The sequence below is a fragment of the Lepisma saccharinum genome, chromosome 2, assembly GCF_977018435.1.
Source record: "Lepisma saccharinum chromosome 2, izLepSacc3.1, whole genome shotgun sequence".
Lineage (NCBI taxonomy): Eukaryota > Metazoa > Arthropoda > Insecta > Zygentoma > Lepismatidae > Lepisma > Lepisma saccharinum.
In genome coordinates, this window is record NC_139230.1 from 172,415,146 (window position 1) to 172,435,998 (window position 20,853).

A 20,853-nucleotide genomic window follows, 5' to 3' on the forward strand; every position below is an offset into this window, starting at 1 on the left:
TCGAATCTCTGGTGTGTGTGTGTTCTCTCGCCTAGTTCAACAATATGTCTATAATGTGATGAAGCTAGAGAGGTAGAAGTGCAACGTAAGCGAACTAAAATAGAAAGATTGAAATATATAGCTATTGGGAAGTAATTTATCTATGAAAGGCTAGACTCACTGAAGATGAACTTTTGGGTTCACATTTTCGTCACGCGTATTGAAACTACATGCATTTTTATGTCATTCCACCCGGTGAAAGTACATGGCACAGTAGTTCGGATCCTACTTTAAACTGTAGGTCCAGTCCCAATTATCCTTTCTGTGCATAAAGTGGATTTAAAGTAACAATTTAATCTACAATTTTGTGTCGTTATAGTTGCTTCAAGATGTTCTAAGAAATATATTATCCACTTTGTTGCCGTTAGAATGTTACCAACATTTCATTGCAACGGGGTGAGATGCGCCTACAGAACAAACAAGTTTATTGAACTTGACGAAACTTATAAAGATTTCAACAATAGCTCATTGTTAAAACACACAGCAAGAGCGAGGCATCAACAAAGGACTTACCTTCTGCACACACTCTCTCTCTCTCCTGTCTGCCGTGTACGTGGTGTCGTGTTACTTGTTAGAGACGAGGCACTGTGATCATGCTGATCCTTCCACTACCAGCTCGCCACACCAAGTGACACTCTCTGCTGCCTGCCGCGACTTCCCCCTCCACTTGGGGCCCGGATGCTGTGCTGGTGGGGGGATCGAGAACGGAGAGAGAGAAACTCATAAATCTGGTGAGGACCCGGTTGTTTTATCAGAGAACCCCTTCCAGTTACGTAATTTCATTCCACACCCCGAAAGATTCTGGTCAAGGCCGCATAGGCACAGACCACAACAAATGCGCCATCTACCTTTTGGCAGTCGTGGGGGTCATTTGGTCCTTTTCGCTGTTGAAGGTACCGACTAGTGGGGCAGAATAGCAATGAATTGCGGATACCCCGGTCAAAAGGCACCCATTTTTTTTTACATTAAAACAAGTAGTGAAGAATCATTTATCACGCACGCACGCACACAGAGTAAGATTCATAGGAATAACATTTTTTCTGGCCACATATTATTTTTTACTCAAACACCATTTTCCAGTGTGGTGGACATGATACGTATTTTGATAGTTTTAAAAATTCACCTAGAATGGTCACCTTGCTGTCAGAATATATTTTTATGAAGTCAAGGAATTCAAATATGCTAGTAGATTTAAAGTACGTAACCACTATTCAGAAAAAAATAAATGGTGTAACATTTTGTTCCAAACATGATGAACCGTGAGACTTTAGTTATATTATAAAAGTGTCTCTTATCTGTTCCATAAAGGCCTTACAACCTTCCTGATACAATTTTTAAAGTTGTAGAGAATATGATTTTTCCCCAATATTTAAATTTCTCAATGTTGGTTAATTTAATGTTGATATTATATTGTTATATTGTTATTATATATGAATGCTCAAATATACGTATTAACATAACACTTTTTAGTATGGATTCAATATGGAACAATAGTTTCTTTAACGGAAGTTGGTGTCAAAATGTAGGATTTTGTTGCCAAAGCGAAAACGTTATTCTGAATATATTTTTGTAATTAACAACGCACATGAGCCGGCCCCCGTGGCGGAGTGGTTAGCACATCGCGCTACGACGCCATGGGTGCCGGGTTCGAATCCCGGCCTGGGCATGGATATTTGTGAGTGTCCATTCATCAATTTCATTACATCATCACTCATCCCCTTCTTCGCAAATTAGCCAAAAGTGGCACAAAAAGCGAAGTAAAATAAAGCAAATCAATCAATTAATCAACAACGCACATGAATATCCCTTGTACTTGAAGTGGTGCAGTCAGAATGACACCTGGCTGTCACACTGGCAATTCGCGTTCGATTCCCGTGTTGGAGGATTGTGAGTGAGACTTTTCTTTTAAAATGTTATTTATGTAAACAGCTCTGGAGTTTTCCCAGCCTCTAATGAATGGGTACCTGGTAGTCATTCTGGAAGTTACACATCATCTCAACTATGACCAAGATCGATAATGCGTTGGTTGATTGATTTTGTTGTTTTAAGTGCACAGTAAGGCTAATCGGGACTGGACCTACAGTTTAAAGTGGAATCCGAACCACTTGTGTCTCCACCGGGTATCGAACCCGGATAATACGTTGGGCCTCACTTCCACACCTCCTATGCGCCTTCACCAGAATTCCCTATCTTTCCTTTTTCTTTTACCTTTTACGCAAATGGAGGATTTCTTGATACAAGAAATGCTATTGCTTTTAATTTGCCAAAAGGGTGTAAGATTTGTACGAAATTATTGAATTTAAATTTTATTGAGTTCTTTCAGGATGGATATTTATAATTCCTTCACTCATCAAAGGTGCTTGTACCATAATTCTCTTTATTCACTCTACTTCGGCTATTTTACGTCGCCTTTCTTCCTGTTGGGTTAATGGCGACGATGGTGAAAATGGTAAAAATGGTGAACCAATGAAATGGATGTTGAGGAAACACAATGATAGCCCAATGCATGGGCTTCACTTAGAAATGTTTGTAAGTGGTCAGACTGTCGACATAAAATTAAATACTATAAATTATAACTATTCAAATAACAATGAACGTTATAAACTAATCATATTAATTAGTTATATGCCTTTACAAGCCTGCGCTTTTAACCATTCTCTTTTTACACCTAAATTTAAATTTTCGGGTATGGATTTTTAGATAAGGGAACTTTTCCTCATATACTACATATTCTTTGGAGGGTGCAAAATGGCCACATGTGCCGGCGCACCCAAAAATTTTAACTCATTGAATCTTTGATTATAGAAGTGACAGCACACACACTGTTACACATGTAACTCTTGACATTGTAACATTCTTGAAAACGAAGTGTACTATATGGATAAGGGACATTGCAAAAAAAAAGTTTCGAAATCTTGACAGTTAATACAAGTTTTTCATTAATCTTCACCAAATTGTGGACGAAATTAATGGCAATCACAATCCTAGTATCTTGAGTATTCTCATAAATGTCTGGAAAATATCCAATAGCGTGCTTACTGGAGTAGAAGTTGTGCAGACATTTCTGCTTGTATGTCAAACTCTTTACAATAAGTTGATTGTTCGATACTTGCTTTCCTTTGCTACAACTTGAGATGGTGTTAGAGCGAAGGTTATCACGAGAGACCAAATCAAGGAAAACTATTAGTATATCTGTGTCAACTGATAACATACACTTTCCTCTGGAATATTTCATCTTCTCAAGGCAAAGATAGCTTCAAATATTCTATCTCTAGAGACTTTATTACGTAAAGATGTATGAATGATCAAATGGTATAAGCTAACATATTAAGAAGCGTGCATAAGTAATAATATTCAAGAAGCTGGACGAGGTAGAACAGATGAAATGGTATCTAGACAAACCTTTGTTCAAAGTGTCAACATCGAAGTAGCCGGATTAATCTGATAAGAGAATAGGACCGTTGTGACTTTTTCTAGCATTTTGCAATGATTGTAGGACATTCACGTGCTTAGGTCAAATACGAACAGCAGTATAGCACTCGTCCTGTACTTTGTTCAACCTGCTTGTTTCGAGAGTAGAGTGAGTGGTTAGCATACTGCGTACGCGACGCCAGGGTTCCCGGGTTCGAATCCCGGCCTGGGCATGGGTGTTCTTTGTGTGTATCTCTTCATCATAGCATTACTCATCTTCGTCTTCACGATTAGCAAAGCGACAGAAAAGTGAAGTATAATAAACCAAATCAATCGATGATAGACTAGTGGTTAATGATATCAAGCAGTACCGGGTCCGATCCTTTGTCAGGATAGGGTTCTCCTTGCAACACTACTGGTTGGCCTCTGGACTAACACAGACATTTATAATAGCTGACGTGAATAAATTTTCCTTATCATTATATGTTCTAAATGGAAGTTTGATTTGACTTGATCTTTGTTAATTAGCGTCGTTTTTCTTCCACTTTACGCTAATCGCAACGATGAGGATGAGTGATGATATGATGAAATTGATGAAAGGACACTCGGAAAGAACACACATCCCAAGGTCAGGATTCGAACCGGGGACCCCTGGTGTCACAGTTCACTCTGATAACCACTCCGCCATGGAGGTTAGCTTCTTAATTCAAAACTTTCACAATCACACATCGTGAAAAGTAACGATACAGAGAAAATTGTATGCACACGTGCAGAAAGGTTCACAATTGTACACAAACTGTATATATATAAAATTACCATATGATTTGAAAGACAAGCTTTCCCGATGGTATAATAGTAACTTCATCGACTTCTAACCAAGGTGAAGACCTACAGTGGTTCGGATTGCAGTTAAACTGAAGTTATAGCCTCGATTAGCCAATCTGTGTATAAAGTGGATTTAAAATAAACACCACATTTGCAAGAATGATTGAAGAGACCCTAAACATCTTATTTTTAAACGTTTCTTCTGAAGTTAATGTAAAGGGTTACCTTTACTATTGCAAATCCAATGACACTCTTTTCGCCTTGCAGCACATACTTTTAAACTGTCGATTACAGGCTAATGTAACTTTGGCGACTGTAAGCAGAATATGTCATGTATGACTATTTCTGCTGTGTGTCATTTTTTTGATCATTGTTACGTTCTGAGTGCTAAGTGATCCTTTAGAGGCTCAGAGTTAGTCAAATAGGCATGATAGGAATTGTTCTAGATGCAAAAAAAAAAAAAAAAAAGTTTCATAATAAGAAGCCCTGCTGTTCGAGCTTCAACAGTTCTTAGAAGTAGGTGATGGAGGCAAATATCCTCAGGGTTGATGAATTTATCGAGTGATTTATCCGCACACCCCAAAACTCCCTTAATATCCCTCAAACGTTTTGTGATACGCTCCTAAATTATTTTACACAAGCTCGATTTTGGGTCATTTTGTGCTAAATTTACCATACATCCTCTTTAAATCGTTCTCACACCCACCAGATTGAAAATTCTGGAAAAACCTTTCATCCATGTATTTTAAATTCCAATCAACAAGTCCCACTAGGAAAGATGTGCTGGATGTTCCCAAAAAGCTGGACTAGAAGAAACAATTTATTTGAGAACAAAGTTATTTTCAACGGAAAGCCTAGTTCCGAGCACAAAACTTCGAAATCTGTTTACATGTAGTTTGGAAACAAAAGTTTGCATGTGATATTTCTGCTGTGCCATTGGGAATCAGTCTAGGAGCAAATCACGATGCCTGAACACTTCTTCCTGTACCAGATATTCTGTAGACCTCTCTCCGAATCAAACAAGTAGAACCAGGGGTCCCGGGTTCGAATCTCGGCCTGAGAAAGTGTTCTTTGTGAGTCTCCACATCAATCTCATTATATCATTACTCACCTTCATCTTCGGGATTAGCCAAAAAGGGCAGAAAAGCAAAGAAAAATAAAATCAATCAATCAATCAATCATTGTGATTACATTGATTAACTGTTTAAATAGTCTGAGTTGACAATATAGTTATCTACATTAAACACTCCTCACAAAAAGTTTGGAATATTATCATATTAGTCAATAGGTAATAGGCACGGTGGCATATGTCTACGAAAACACAAGAACGTTCCGGCCTCCGTGGCGGAGTGGCTACCACATCAGGCTACAACGCCAGGGGTCCCGGGTTCGAATTCCGGCCTGGGCATGAATGTTTGTGAGTGTCCATTCATCAATTTCATCATATCATCTCTTATCCCCATCTTCGCAAATTAGCTAAAAAAAATGAGGTAAAATAGAGCAAATCAATAACTAAACAATAAATAAAACAAGAACGTCCAGCAGACAGACAGATACCATGTGTTGTTACGTTCCAAGAATGTGCCAATCACCTAATGCCTAATATAACAATATTCTAAACTTTTTGTGAGAAGTGCAAATAGTTGAGACTCACTACCCTATACCATAGCTACTGGTTAAGAAAAATAGCGTTCAGAGCTAGTCATAAGTCGGGTGGGGTGGGGGGGGGGGGGGCTTCCTTGGTGTAGTTGGTTATTAAACCGAATTTGTAGTAAAATCACAGGTCTGTCTTATATTCGATCCCAACAGCAGGCAAAAATATATAAATAAAAAGAAATACATTTGTTCACTTGCAAACGAGAGAAGTGATGCTTTCTCGAAACTTAGTGTATTCGTAGTTTAAAGCAATAGACATTACATGCTAGAGTATTGCATTGTCTACACGGAGATGTAGAGGGGCCTCCGCGATGGCTTAGTGGTGACGTGGTCGCATTGTAATCAAGGGATCCCTGGTTCGATACCCCGTGGAAGCACATAGTAGTTCGGATCCTACTTTAACCGATTAGTCTATCTGTGTATCAAGTGGACTTTATAACTCAAACATATATGTGAACTATACTATGTAGACGCACACCTCTGCGCCACATCAAAAAACGGGGATGGGGACAACGAAAATACTCTGAATCAATGGCGTCGCCAAAGAATTTCATTTGGGCGCGTTCCTCAAGGTGGATGAAATATGTTCACGTGGAGCGCTTCTTTAGTTCTCATGGAATTCACTCTCTTTCTCTTTTGCTCTTTCTTCTACTATCTTTCTTTCTCTATCACTTCTTTCATTGTCCCTTTTTCCCCTTTACACTGTCACCTTATTTCTATCTTCTACTCTTCTTTCACACTACTTTCTCTCAGATTCCTGTTCTCTACAATTCTCTCTATTCTTCTTTAAATTATTTTTCATTTTTCTCTCGTTCTTTTTGTGACGTGTCTCCTTTTTCTTTTCCTGCTTTCATTCTCTCCCCTCCGTTTCTGTGTGTATGGTTGAGTCTAGCTTCACTACAAACGATTAATTGTCATATTACAAAGCTTATTGGTGTTGCGTTTGAAGTTTTCTCTTTAGACTGTTAAAGTACTTTAAACAGTCTAAAGTGCGGGTGTTATTCCCGGCGTCCAGTAGCATTAGAGCGTGGGCAGTTTCCAAGGCCACGCTCGTCTGATTGACTGTTTGAGCACCTGCTATGACGCGTAGGAAAGGCAACTCCGCAGGTGACCAATCACTTCGCCTACTTCCCCGTGACGAAAGGGACTAGGTAAAAGGGAAATGCTCGCGGCGGAAACTACAGCGGCTCTAGGTGGGCAGAGACTATTTTATGACTCACCTAGGGATGATCCCCCTGTTTTGGATTTCAGAGCACGTGATCGGTATGCGGTAAAAGTTCTTTTTTACGAAAAGAAAGTAAGCTGGCTCCATGGCCGAGCACGTCAAATGGTCGACTTTCGATCTCGTCACCGAAGCTCCCGGGTTCGAGTCCCGGCTTGGAAATGGGTGTTCTTTGTGATTGCGTCTTCATAAGTTTCATCTAATCATAAATAATCGTCGCGTTTAACCGAAAGGGGCAGAAAAGCGACACTAAATAATACAAACACAAAAACCCCTAACTAAAATGCCACTTGGACACAATACAACCTATTTTTTGTACTTTACAAACCTTTCCTCCTGATTGCAGAATTTCTCCGTTAAATAACACAAACGCGGAAACTCAAGAATGGGCCTTGATTATGACAAATGATGCTCAGAGATTCTACAATACCAGTGTTTGATAGTAAAGAGTTATTGACGTCTCATTGCTTTTTTTTTTGCTCGACAGTCATTAAAAAAATCATGGTTTACTGAATGAAAATATATGTACATTTATTGCGAGTTAATATTTTGTCAGACGTACATTTGTTCAAGTAAAGGGATTTACTTTGATTTTTTTTAAAAAAACAACAACATATTTCCCCATATGTTCAAACATTTGAGGTACTTTAATGACATTTAATTTTAATTTTATATAGGGCAAGATATACAGGAAACGTTATACCGGCTATCTTCTATAGCCTACAATAAAGTAATTGGAAAATTTAGGCAGACATACTTTTGAAGTCAAAAGTTTGACCAAGTTTTATTAAATCCACTTCATGCTCAGATATACTAATTTGGACTTGACCTACAGTTTAAACTGGGATCCCAACAACAGTGCAATATACGGGGATGTAACCCGTCACCCCTTGATGACAGGCCGACAGGGTTACCATTACGTCATTGGGGAAGCCCTTTGACTTTTGAAGCAACTGTAACTGTTACTGAGTTATTTTTAAAAAATGAGTATCTGTAAACTACACGTCGTCGCCTTGTAATCAAGGGGTCCCGGGTTCGATACCCGGTGGAGGCACATGCCACAGTGGTTCGGATCCCACTTTAAACTGTAGGTCCAGTCCCGATTAGCCTTCCTGTGCATCAAGTGGACTTAAAATAACAAATCAATCAATCAATCTTTGAGTACAGTAACTATAACTGCAATTCCGAAGACTGCACAGAGAAAATATTTGTTACGAATAACCAGAAAATAGCTTCTGGTAACCAAATATTTATTTAAATGGGCGACAAGCAATGATTGTTCACCAGTGCCAAATTTTTACAGTAATGGTGTATATTTGTTTATAGCAACCCAAAAATTTGGTGCAAATTACCAAATTTTGTAAACACTCCAAAAAGTTATGTTTGTGATTACTAAAAAAGTCAAGCATACGTGTTTTGTTAATGCAAACAAATCAGTTTTATCTGTGTGTACAGTCGCGGAGAGAAATACTTCTCCCACAAGACTATTGATGTTAAAGCTGTTTTCGTGAGTTATTTTTTTCCATGACTCTTCATGAATATCTGGCATTTATCTTCAAAGATTCCCTCACGGTTGTGGAAGGGTGTTCTACACTAGTGTACTTCGTTCTTTTAGATATTCTACAATATCTCATTTTTTATATTTCGCCTCTTATTTAATTTTTATCTCAAGGGAATCCCTCACACTTACATGCTTTGTCCCGAAGACTTTCCATTGTACCGTGTCATATCCGCTCGCTTGGCGTGCGAGAGGTACGGGGACCGTTGCCCCTCATCTCCACCACCTCTCATACCCTTGGGAATGTAGCTCACTAATCATCATTCATCCTTGATGGTAGAGCAACTTGCTGCTCATAGTGAGCTTGGTGGTAAGGTGCAAGAGGTTCTAATTTACACGCTTGAATGGCAACACATGATACTTGAGTTTCACACTCCTAAAGACTGGATCAGCATGGCTAATGGAAGGATATAACTGTCTATGTACTGCAGCTGAAGATCTGCCGGGAGAGCTTATGCTTGTGAGTATAGTAGAGTCTGACTTGCGACTGGCGTCAACACGCTTTCCCTAGAATCGTCCTCCTTTGTCTCTATATATCGTAACTTGCTCCTCAAAGACTGAATTAGAACTCCTCTCGGTCTCCCTGCCTCCCAGACATTTATTCCAATTCAATTTACTAAACAAGTGCAGAGTCAGGCCTGTAGCCTCTTCCTGGATTTCGTCTGTTTACATGTTTATGCTGCTGATGACCAGGAAGAGCTTAAGTGCTGTCTGACATAGGCGTGCGTTCGGGTTGCCCCCCCCCCCCTAATCACGGACGTTCGCAGATTTTTTTCCACCAAGGGACAAGCAAAGTATTTTTCCATAGGGCATATTATCTGGATAATAGTGTTGCCCCGTCAAAAAACACCACTTCAATTTGAAATTATCGCATAATAATTAATGTAAATTACTATGACTGAAATCAAATTATACGTGTGAAATATATACTTTTAGGTTACCATTCGTTTTCGAAGGGGGAGGTGTGGCCATCCTTGCCCTCCCCTTCCAGACGTTCCATGCCCTTATATTATTATACTTTCACTTAGAAATTTAGTGTAGAGGAATGTTATTGCTGTTACTAAACGATATTATACTCTAAATGAAGTATTTTCAAGACGATGAAAGTTCGAAGCAACTACTGGGGAAGGGGGTTCAGTGGGACAACCATAAGGGGGCAGGGGGCATTTCCTTGAGCGGAAATGAATTCTAAGGGGGCAAAGATTGAAGTAAAAGAATACAAGACTAGAAGAATGTAAGAGTAGCAGGACAAAAGGATACTGAAGATAGAATTAGTTTTAACGTCTTTTTTGAATTATTTCTTTCAGACGGCACAGCGGGGCAAATGCCCCCTCGACTTGAAATTTGATACAAATAAAAATTCATTTTGTAAAATTTTCTTGCTAACTTCGCTCGCAATATCTGCTTTTCTTACAGTCTTGTCAAGTTCAGAGCAGTAGTAGTTAGGGGGCTGCGAGAGTTGTCCCTCTACGCCGAACGATCTGAATGAGAAAAATTGTAAAAGAAAATGCCATGGCGTCCCATGTAATTTATTGCGCGCTATTAAATCAATACTGTTTTCAATTTAAATAAATTTGGATCGATAATTTTTTTTTGCTCACTTCGCTCGCGGTTTCCTTCTTTTCTGAAATGCATTGTGAATTACCAGAAGGACAAGTGGAAACAACAAAGTAACTACTTCAGACAGTTGCTGCTATAACAATTTGGTTTGGATGAAAAGGAGCGCGCACATTTCAAAGACAATTTATATCATTTTTGCATTTGGTTTGTTATGGGCGGATGAATTGATTATGTAATGTATTTAAATAATGTTATATACACACATATATATACCCATCAATGCAATAAAACTAAAAGAGTGAGATAAAATGAGATTTTTATTTGCCGACTGAATTTTCATCAAGGCTTTTGCCCCCCATAATCGAAGGGTCTGCGCACGCCTATACTGTCTGACAATGCATTCCTCTGATGTTTCTGAATATTTCCTGATTGGAAAACGATGGTTGAATGACTGGCAGTTGGAGTTCGTTATACATAATAATTAAAAGATACTACGGAACGTTACGGTATTATGATAACAATACCATAGATCAGGCCAAGAATCGACATAAATTGATCCAGGTAGTATTTAAGTGACCAATTATCAAGCTTGAGTCCTGCCAGAAATGCCCTCAATATCCTCACCCTTAGGTCAAAACTAGAGACTTGATTCACAGGCGCTATATAATATTCAATTAAGATATCAAGATATTCATTTATATATATGCCCACTAACATTTCACTAATTTTTCAAAATTGACGTTTCAAGGCACGTTTCCAAAATACGTTTTTAAATATTTATTATTTCGAAATCAGAAAAAATTGAAATATTAACACAAGTGTGTCGCGTTTCATTCTGTAATGCAAGTGATTCCCAAAGACATGCTCTTCGCTCCATTCATATTTTGATTGTGAATACTTTTTATATTAAACCTGTTTCCAAATTATTATCCCATAAAATACGTTTCTCTCTTCCTTGATACTACATTAGTTTACTGAGTAAAGTTACGAAAATCATAGCGAATTTCATGATACTTGACCCCTGTTTTGATTTTTTTAAATTTGAATTTAAAATTTTGGGAGCGTCAGCACTTAGGCTATTTTGCTCCCGTCACATTATACGGGGGCCAGCCCATTACCATTGCAAATAACAACTCTAACGTTGCATAACTAAAAATCTTAAAATCTTCTGACTTCTGTTAAAAGCTGAGGCTGTAAACGGGCACTCAGCGCACACAACGACAAAAAACAGGACAACACACACAAAATTATACTGGCCATAGTGGCAGTCGCCAGAGCCTCGTTAGTCTTTAGTCCAGTGTGCACTAAGTGGAAGTGAGGATGACTTTTTGGCGCCTAAGTGGAAGGTACCCCTTACACCCCGCTTGACCCCTGTTAAATGACATTAATTCCAGGTATCAACATGTTTAGTTTGGTATTTTAACCCTCCATTGGTATGCGCGTTTAAGAGTAACGCGGTTGGTATACGTGTGAGCGTGGCGCTCACATATGAATTTCATGTTTTTTGGCATTTTCGAATATTGTTTTACATCTGTCACATTAAAAATAGTTTATAATCGTATATTACATATATCAGTTACATTTTTTATTGCAATATTACTGACTACCTAATGTGAGAGACAATTTATTACGGAAAGCACAAAAATTTTTATAATTTTATTTGGAACTTACTTTTGATGTTAACTAATTTGCACAACATTAGTAAAAAATTGAATAATATTTTACGTGAGAGATGTACATTTTACTTCATAGTTTCATCCCGCCCAATATATTGAGGGAAAAGAACACTTAAAAATAGGCTCATCTTCACAAGGAGTTTGATCCGTGTTGCTATCATTTTCGCTTTTCAATAACTCCTCAACAACATTATCATCTGTGCCCTGAGAATCACCCTGCCCAGGTCTTCTCTTTTTGTCATCACTTGGTTCAGCAAGCAATGCTCGGAACTGCCGTTGTTCATTCGTAACGAAAATCAGGTTTCAAAGTTCATTTAACCAGAAATAATGACAGTAATAAGTGAATTAAATCAAATAAAATAAATACCGAAGAATCAAAACAGAAAACAGTGATACAACACGAATTCAGTGCACACAGAAATAAAATAGATATGCGTTAAAAAATTGGTTACGCGGTTGGTATGTGTGAGCGCGGCGCTCGCAAAACACGGACTGCCATAAAATGACATGTCTGCGCAGACAGAGACCAATGTCGCAACCTATAACTGGCGTCATCTGGTCATAGACATTCCAAAATTCAGCTACACAAGACCAGAAAGTGATATCGTTATCTGGGCCTGAAAAACTTACAATTATATCCCAGGGTGAGCGCCGCACTCACACGTATACCAACGGAGGGTTAAAAGAGAAGTGATTATCAGCACTATAGAAACATAAGAATTGTGATCTAGATTAAACGTCCGTAATAGAAACAGTGCGCCCTCAACCATTAGACTGAGTAGGTTGTAGCCAGGCTGTATGTTTTCAGGGGTTGGGATTCAAAGTCATACGGGAGAATAACAAAAATAATCCACAAACAATCAAACAAATAAATAAAACATCTTCGTCACGTTTTCTTTCTGTAGTTTTATAATTATATTTTAACTAAATTAATTTTATAAGCATATTTAATTATATACGTATTGGAATACTGGAAAATACATGGATATTTTGGTGCGACCCTTTCTTTATTTCGTCATAATTATCACCCAAATTGTAATCGTCAGGAAACATGGGTATTGGAAATATGGGAGGAAAAATAACTTTTAAGCTTGACGAGACTTCGGTAACTCTATGAGTGATCGATTTACTTTGCTTGTATGTTCACACTAGAGACCGGATTTTAAAGGGAAGTCCTTCTTTTTTATTTTTCAACACAGATCATAGAATAAATAACAACAGTGTTGATAATTATCTTCCACCAACAAGATTACATAGTTTTTGACTTCCTCTTTTACCCCCTTTTCAACCGATATTACCTTTTTTCCCTTTTATAAAAACATTTTTCTTTCTGGTCCCTTTATTGACTAGTTTTTCAGCCTACATTCCGCGACTGCCTTCCGAGCAGCGTGTACTGCTTCGCTCTGGCCATTCGATTTCCCTTTCTTCTCTGACGCTCTGCGCGGCCTTGCTCCACAGTTAGCTGGGACAGGGTATACCTTACCTTCCCTCCATAAGTGTTGCAGCGATTGTTGAAGCAATGCGATCTGGGCTTAAGCAGCAACAAACGCATTGTAAGCGGCACGCCTGTTGGGTTGAAAGTGTACTTATCTGCTAGATTTAGATTTTTATTGTAAAGTTTTTTTTAGAATAGTTTTAACTTAACTGTGTGACAGTGACGACAGTATTGAGTGTCAGTGAAATGGCAAAGCCAGGTGCAAGTGGCAGCAAGCTATGGAATGCGGTAAGCTGTTGCAAGGAAGATTTCATCAAACGGATGGTATTCGCTGTACTTTACCTTCAAAGAAAGGAAATGAAATGGGACTATAGTTTATTTTTGCGCTCCACAAAATATAGTATTTTAAATGAGAGCACAATATATACCATTCATATATAAAAAGGGATATATTAATATGAAAATTAATGTATCCCTTTTTTATATATGAATGGTATATATTGCGCTTTCATTTAAAATAGTATTTTTAGTGGAGCCCAAAACAAACTGTAGTCCTCTTTCCCCCCCTTTTTTGGCAATAAGTTTTCCTTTCTTTTATCCTTTTTAGATGAATTTTTTCACTTTAAAGTCCGGTCTCAATTAATCACCTCTTTCTACGACATGTAAACTATTTGTTATCTCAGTCCCTACATGTGTGTTTCGATTGAATATTATAGGAGCATTCCTTTTCCTGCATGAGGCGGATAAAAACTTACTTGAGAAATTGAATAGCTACTTAGTAAGTTATCGCTTCAGTAACATTATTTAATGAAATATTTTATTTTGTTATTTTCCTCCAGATTTCGGTTATTTTTATCATGATTTATATATTTTTGTCATGATTCACGTTTTTAATTCGGAAAATTATATTCAAAAAGGAACATTTAAATTGGCAACGCAAAGAAAAATTATCATTACCTTCAACTAAGAAGCGTCACCGTTATCAGTTAAAAACTCATAATATGATAAATATATACTCAATTACATGCATTAGAATTATAGACAAAATAATCATTAATTCATCACAAATGTCCACGTGATCAAGCTTTCTACCACTGCCAATGAATTTATCAACTGCAGTATTTGCCCTTTTATGAGAACTATAGAAAACAAATAAGAAAGGGGTTTATCCAACATTTTCCATGTATAAGATCGTTATTAAGGAGATACAAGGGTAAATTTAGCTCCAAAATTACCATCAATTGTGCTTTGTGAAAAAAAAAATGGGGAGGGTAGGTTGGTGTGTGTCGATAAATAACTGACACAGAATGTTTCAATGCAGCTACTGTCAAAGCAAAAATGCCATCAAATAGAAAGTTAAGCCAAATTTCATATCGCTTTCACACCTACACACTTTCTACAAGTCCTTCGGAGCTGGTCCTAAAAAGGGTTAGCAAGGGAACTTGCCCCAGACTTCACGTATCGCTTGGCCGTTCTCCACGCCGGTCGCATATTGAAAAATTAGAGCAAATATAATTCAAATTAGTATTTATTTTCTGGAGACAAGGTATGTGTAAATTAAAAGAAAAACAAAAACGAACCGTTTAAATGATCATAAAATTATTGGATAATCCTGATTTCCCACTCTAAAAACATAGTCTAAATACTTCAATATTAATAAAGAAACAGTTAGCATGTTATTTTGATCGATTTACATAATTAAACTATGAAGTTAAAATGTAATTTCCCATGCAAGAAATAGAAAACTAACACAAAGAGAACTAGGACAGAGATAGTGTCGATCATCCACGGCTCCATTAAATACGACTTATAGATTACACGTTGATAGGTGAAAAATAAAGTTTGATATTTATAATTAAATATAAGAGCACCATATAATCGATACTTTTGAATCGGCAAGGAACCAAATAATTACGAAATTTCCAAAATTTCATCTCCCCATCTTTTTTATTTTAAGAAATTTATCGTTATTCAGCACTTTCTTGCATTGAGTTACACAATAAGACGTACAATACAAATCTGTTGCTATCATATTTTATTGTAACTGTTAGAACACGTGTGATTCAGACTGAGAAAGAAAGATCTCCGGTTTTTGAAAGCTCTTAATACAGCTTTAAAAATTGGTTACAAGCTCCGTCCATATTATTTACCCCAGGCCTCACATCAACCAATGGCTTTCAACTATAAATAAATTTTCGATGACTTTCTCATTAGTAAAGAATTTGTTCGATATATATCGTAGTAATCACACGTATATAGCATACTTAATCTGCTACTTTCGCCTATGAAAATACATGGGAATCTCAGTTTAAAGAAAGGAGAAGCTATCTAATCCTAATGTGCTAATGTTAAAAAGTCACAGTGAGTAACTGAAAGACAGAGACAGAAAGACAGAGAGAAATAAAGAGAAATATAGATATCAGAGAAACAGAAAGCTTATCAAAATAGATATAAAGAAGGAAGAGGAAATGAGATAAATAGATATAATACAGATAACAAAATAAATTAAAAGAGAGATTTGATAAATTGATGGAAAAAGGAGAGGGGGATAGAAAGAGGAGAGAGAGAAAATGAGAGATAGAGGATAGAGAGAGAGGGGGGAGAGAAAATGAGAGATAGAGAATAGAGAGAGGGGGAGAGAAAGAGAGGATAGAGGATAGAGACAGAGAGAGGGAGAGAAAGAGGAGAGAGAGTAAAGGGAGATGAGATAGATAGAGAGAGAGGTAGCCCGAGTACAGAAAGAATGATAGAGATAAACAGAAAGATGAAGAGAAAGGGGGGAACATAGAGCCAGAGGGCAAAGAGAAGAGGAAGAGAGTTAAATTGGGATTGAGAAAAGAGAATAAGAAAGAGAGAGAGGGGGAAGGGGGAGAGAACATATGTTTGTGAAAGTCATAATACTCCACAATTCTACCTTCCTTCTTGCCCAACAGCTCAAAATCTTCTGGCGCCACCCCTGGGTAGTAGAATGGCTAGAGCTTCCACACTGTCTTCTTCATAATTTATTTACGTTTTAACAGGATAAAGATAATTCTGAGCACTCCAGATTTAATATGAGAAATTCTTAAAATTCTATTTCTTCTGTCAAAATGAGTGACGCACTCACAGGAGAGAGAATTCTGAACAGTGAAATAGGAGATTTGCTTTACAGGATATTTTCATGGTGAACAAAGATAAGATTCCATCACATAATATTTTCTGGATAAACTAATATTGATTATAAGCAGGGAACGGTTTTATATGTAAGTACATATTTAAGTATGAAGCTGAAATCATTTATGTTTTGTATTATCTTTGCGCAACATGGCATGTAGACTCGAGAAATTCAGTTTTTATTTTCCATATTTGTACATATATTAGATTTTGGCTCATATTTTACGTATTTTTGTTATTTTTACATATTATTTCCATACTTCAGAACATTTCTCAACATATATTCCATATTCGCGCAATAACTATGTGTCTCCGTCAGACCGAAAGAGGTGGGTGAATTTCTTGCGAATAGCTGACAAATATAAATACTCTCCCATTACTCCTTGCGATATTGAACGCAGTTTCAATAAATATAAATCTATCTTAAGAGACAACGCAAGGAAATTCACGTTGAAACACTTACAACAAAGTTTTGTTATTCATTGTTTTGGAAACACAAAATGAAAACACATGTTGTGTTGTTTTACAGTTAATGTCAATTTGAGCGTACTGTATTTTATGTAGCTCGCGTTGTGCCATATATTATTAAAAAGGTAAATTTTACAATTTTAAGTCCGTATTTACCTCCATATTTTGGTGAAAATAACTAAATATGTATTTACATATTTAACACATTTTTACTACGTATGAATCTGTTTCCTGATTAAAACCCATGAGGGATAAAATATTCTGGAAAAATAATAGAAGACTAAAATAGTTTCTTATACTTGACGCATGAGGCATACGTTGACTGTTTTATAGGTCTTTCAATGCACTATAGGTCTTTTCTACTGTTACGGCGGCCGGTCCTCATGCTGGCAAGGGTAGTGGGGAGCGGGGAATACGCCGCAGACCAACCAGACAACAGCGGTGGCGCCTAGAGTTACGACACGGCGGGATGAAATATTACGTAAACCTCGTTATACAGGCTGTTGCGTTTCTTGTCATGCTGGATTGGTTACTTCCCCGCTCCCCACTTCCCTTGCCAGCATGAGGATCGGCCGCCGTAACAGTAGAAAGACCTATAACATTACTAATCTTTGCAATTGCAATCGTGGTAACTAATGTTAGCATAGTTCACCAAATTGCATATTATTTACTTGCTTCTGACATGCTGGATATATCGATTGTTTCAGTCGACTCCTTGGTTGATTTGCCTTGTTTTACTTCGCTTTTGTGCCATTTTGGCTAATTTGCGAAGATGGGTATGAGTGATGATATGATGAAATTGATGAATGGACACACACAAACATCCATTCCTAGGCCAGGAACCCGGGACCCCGGTCGACTCCTTGGCTCCCATTGTGACAATAGACAGGACAATCGAGACATGAACTGTTGTATTAAGCTAGAAATTAGTAGTACATCTTTCAGTCTACGAAATTCTATTTTTATTTGTCGATTTGTCTACATTTCTTGCTATAACGGGAAAGTGGACTAATCGAGAACATTCAGAGAGGGTGAATCATAAATTCTTGCATTTCTGAGTACCATGTTCATCCCTCCACGTACGGACAATAGTTGTATATTCTGCGAGTACAGTCCATTGGAGACTACGCTTAGCCAGTGATGCAATCCCTTGGTGATCCAAGGTGGTTGGTTTTGATGCAAAAAGACTCGGTGATGCCATTTGTGAAGTTCTCCAAGTAATTGAACTATCTGCCCCTCAAGAAGTTAATCATGGAAACAAATGTGGGTGAAAATCGGATGAAACATGGTTCGAGATATAGGTCAGGTGCTGTAGGATTTCGAGGGCATTCAGCTCTTGAATTTCCTGGTGGACCAGAACTTATGACATGGGACATTGTCGCACTGCATGAGGACCTTTGGTTCACCACTGCTGGCATTGGAGCTGAACACCATACACTCGCTGATTCTGGTCGGCATACAGGCTCTCATCGACGGCGCGAAGATGTGACACAAGCTCCCGGTGGAGAGACTCTTGAATTTCCGCCAACATACAAGCTTTCCTCAAAACGCCGCTTTGAAGCAACGCATAAGTCCTTTTTCCTGGATAAGTTCCAGTCTCATAATAACTAAGAAAGATCCACTTCTCATCATTTTTTTTACAAGGGGACCCGGTTCGATACCCGGCGGAGGCACATAGTGGTTCGGATCCCACTTTAAACTGGTCCAGTCCCAATTAGCCTTACTGTGCATACAGTGGGCTTAAAACACCAACTCAATCAATCATCAACTAAACCTGTAATGTAGATTTTGCAGCAATCTCTTCTCTCTCTGGGCCTCCCCGATGGCGCAGTGGTAGCGTCGCCGCCTTGTAATCAAGGGGTCCCGGGTTCGATACCCGGTGGAGGCACAAGTGGTTCGGATCCCACTTTAAACTGTAGGTCCAGTCCCGATTAGCCTTACTGTGCATAAAGTGGACTTAAAACACCAACTCAACCCAACTCTTCTCTCTCTATATAAAAATGTATGTATGTGTGTATTTATTGTATGTGTGTATGTACGTTTGTTTGTTCCAGCATAACTCTCGAACGCCTGGAGCGATTTCAACCAAACTTGGAACACGTATCACTTGTAATCTCGAAATAAATACTGTGGGGGTAAGACACCCCTGGCACTCCTAGGGGTGGGGTGGGAGGGGGTGACATGTAAAAATAATCGAGAACGACCGATATTAGTGTGGAATCCATAGTTTTCGGGGTCGCTAATATGAATAGTGACACTCCCAATGCCGTTCAACTCCAAGACACCCCTGGCACCCCTAGGGGTGTGGGTGGGAAGGGGGTGACATTTAAAATTAATCGAAAACAACCGATATTAGTGTGGAATCAATAGTTTTCGGGGTCGGTAAGATGAATAGTGACACTCCCAATGCTGTTCAACTCCAAGAAACCCCTGGCACCTCTAGGGGTGGGGTGGGAAGGGGTGATATGTAAAAATAATAAAAAAACGACCAATATTAGTGTGGAATCAATAGTTTTCGGGGTCGCTAAGATGAATAGTGACACTCCCAATGCTGTTCAACTCCAAGACACCCCTGGATCCCCTAGAGGTGGGGGTGGGAAGGGGTGACATGTACAAATAATCGAAAATGACCGATATTAGTGTGGAATCCACAGTTTTCGGGGTCGCTAAGATGAATAGTGACACTCCCAATGCCGTTCAACTCAAAGACACCCTTGGCACCCCTAGGGGTGTGGGTGGGAAGGGGGTGACATATAAAAATAATCGAAAACGACCGATATTAGTGTGGAATCCATAGTTTTCGGGGTCGCTAAGATGAATAGTGACACTCCCAATGCTGTTCAACTCCAAGACACCCCTGGATCCCCTAGAGGTGAGGGTGGGAAGGGGTGACATGTAAAAATAATCGAAAATGACCGATATTAGTGTGGAATCCACAGTTTTCGGGGTCGCTAAGATGAATAGTGACACTCCCAATGCCGTTCAACTCAAAGACACCCTTGGCACCCCTAGGGGTAAGGGTGGGAAGGGGGTGACATATAAAAATAATCGAAAACGACCGATATTAGTGTGGAATCCATAGTTTTCGGGGTCGCTAAGATGAATAGTAACACTCCCAATGCCGTTTAATTTATTTATTCTTGCTCTTGGATGTGGGACTAAAAATGTTGTTCATAAATTGTTGTTAAATTTATATTATAGTGAATTTGTAAAAGATAGCTATTACTTTATAATTTGTATACTGTACTTATACTTTTAAATACCTGTAAATATAATTAGTTACATTTTACGCTATAGTTAGAATTCATTAAACACCCGGGCAACGCCGGGTAATCAGCTAGTCTGCTATAAAATGTTATACGCTGCCGTATCTCTGAGCTCAACTCGTGGAGAACCATTCGAGGTCACCTGGAGTGAAAACCAAGCTGGTGTAGGTGAACCTCTTCTGTTAATCGTCAGGCGCTGGTTTCAGGGTGCATTTCGACAGCTTAGAGCAGGAACTCGCTGTTGGCAATCACTGATAGTCCACACTTCGACTTGTCGACAAGAGACCAGAAGCGTTGGAAGCATTTTCTTGCTGTCGCAGGATGCATTGTCCCATCACGTTCCACGCGAGAGATTTCGTTTGCTGCAGATGTAGGGTCCAACTCGTTTCTCCAATTGCGGTGTAGGAGCACACGAACAAGAAATTTGACTCCGATAGCCTTGATCTTCAACTTCATTACTAGAGACAGGATTTTAAAGGGAAGTCCTTTTTTACTTTTCAACGCGGATCATGGAATAAATAACAACAGCGTTGATAATTATCTTCCACCAACAAGATTACATGGTTTTGACTTCCATTTTTCCC

At 38.5% G+C, this 20,853-nt stretch overlaps 1 protein-coding gene across 1 annotated transcript in view; it reads right to left on the minus strand.

Annotated features, from left to right (window-relative positions):
* The window catches only part of LOC145984199 (sodium- and chloride-dependent GABA transporter 1-like), an 84,238-nt gene extending 83,578 nt beyond the window's left edge, over positions 1 to 660 (minus strand). The window contains exon 1 of the mRNA XM_083117724.1: positions 553 to 660. The gene's annotated coding sequence lies outside the window, so the exon portion shown is untranslated. The remainder of the gene's footprint in view (positions 1 to 552) is intronic.
* Positions 661 to 20,853: the final 20,193 nt, after the last annotated feature.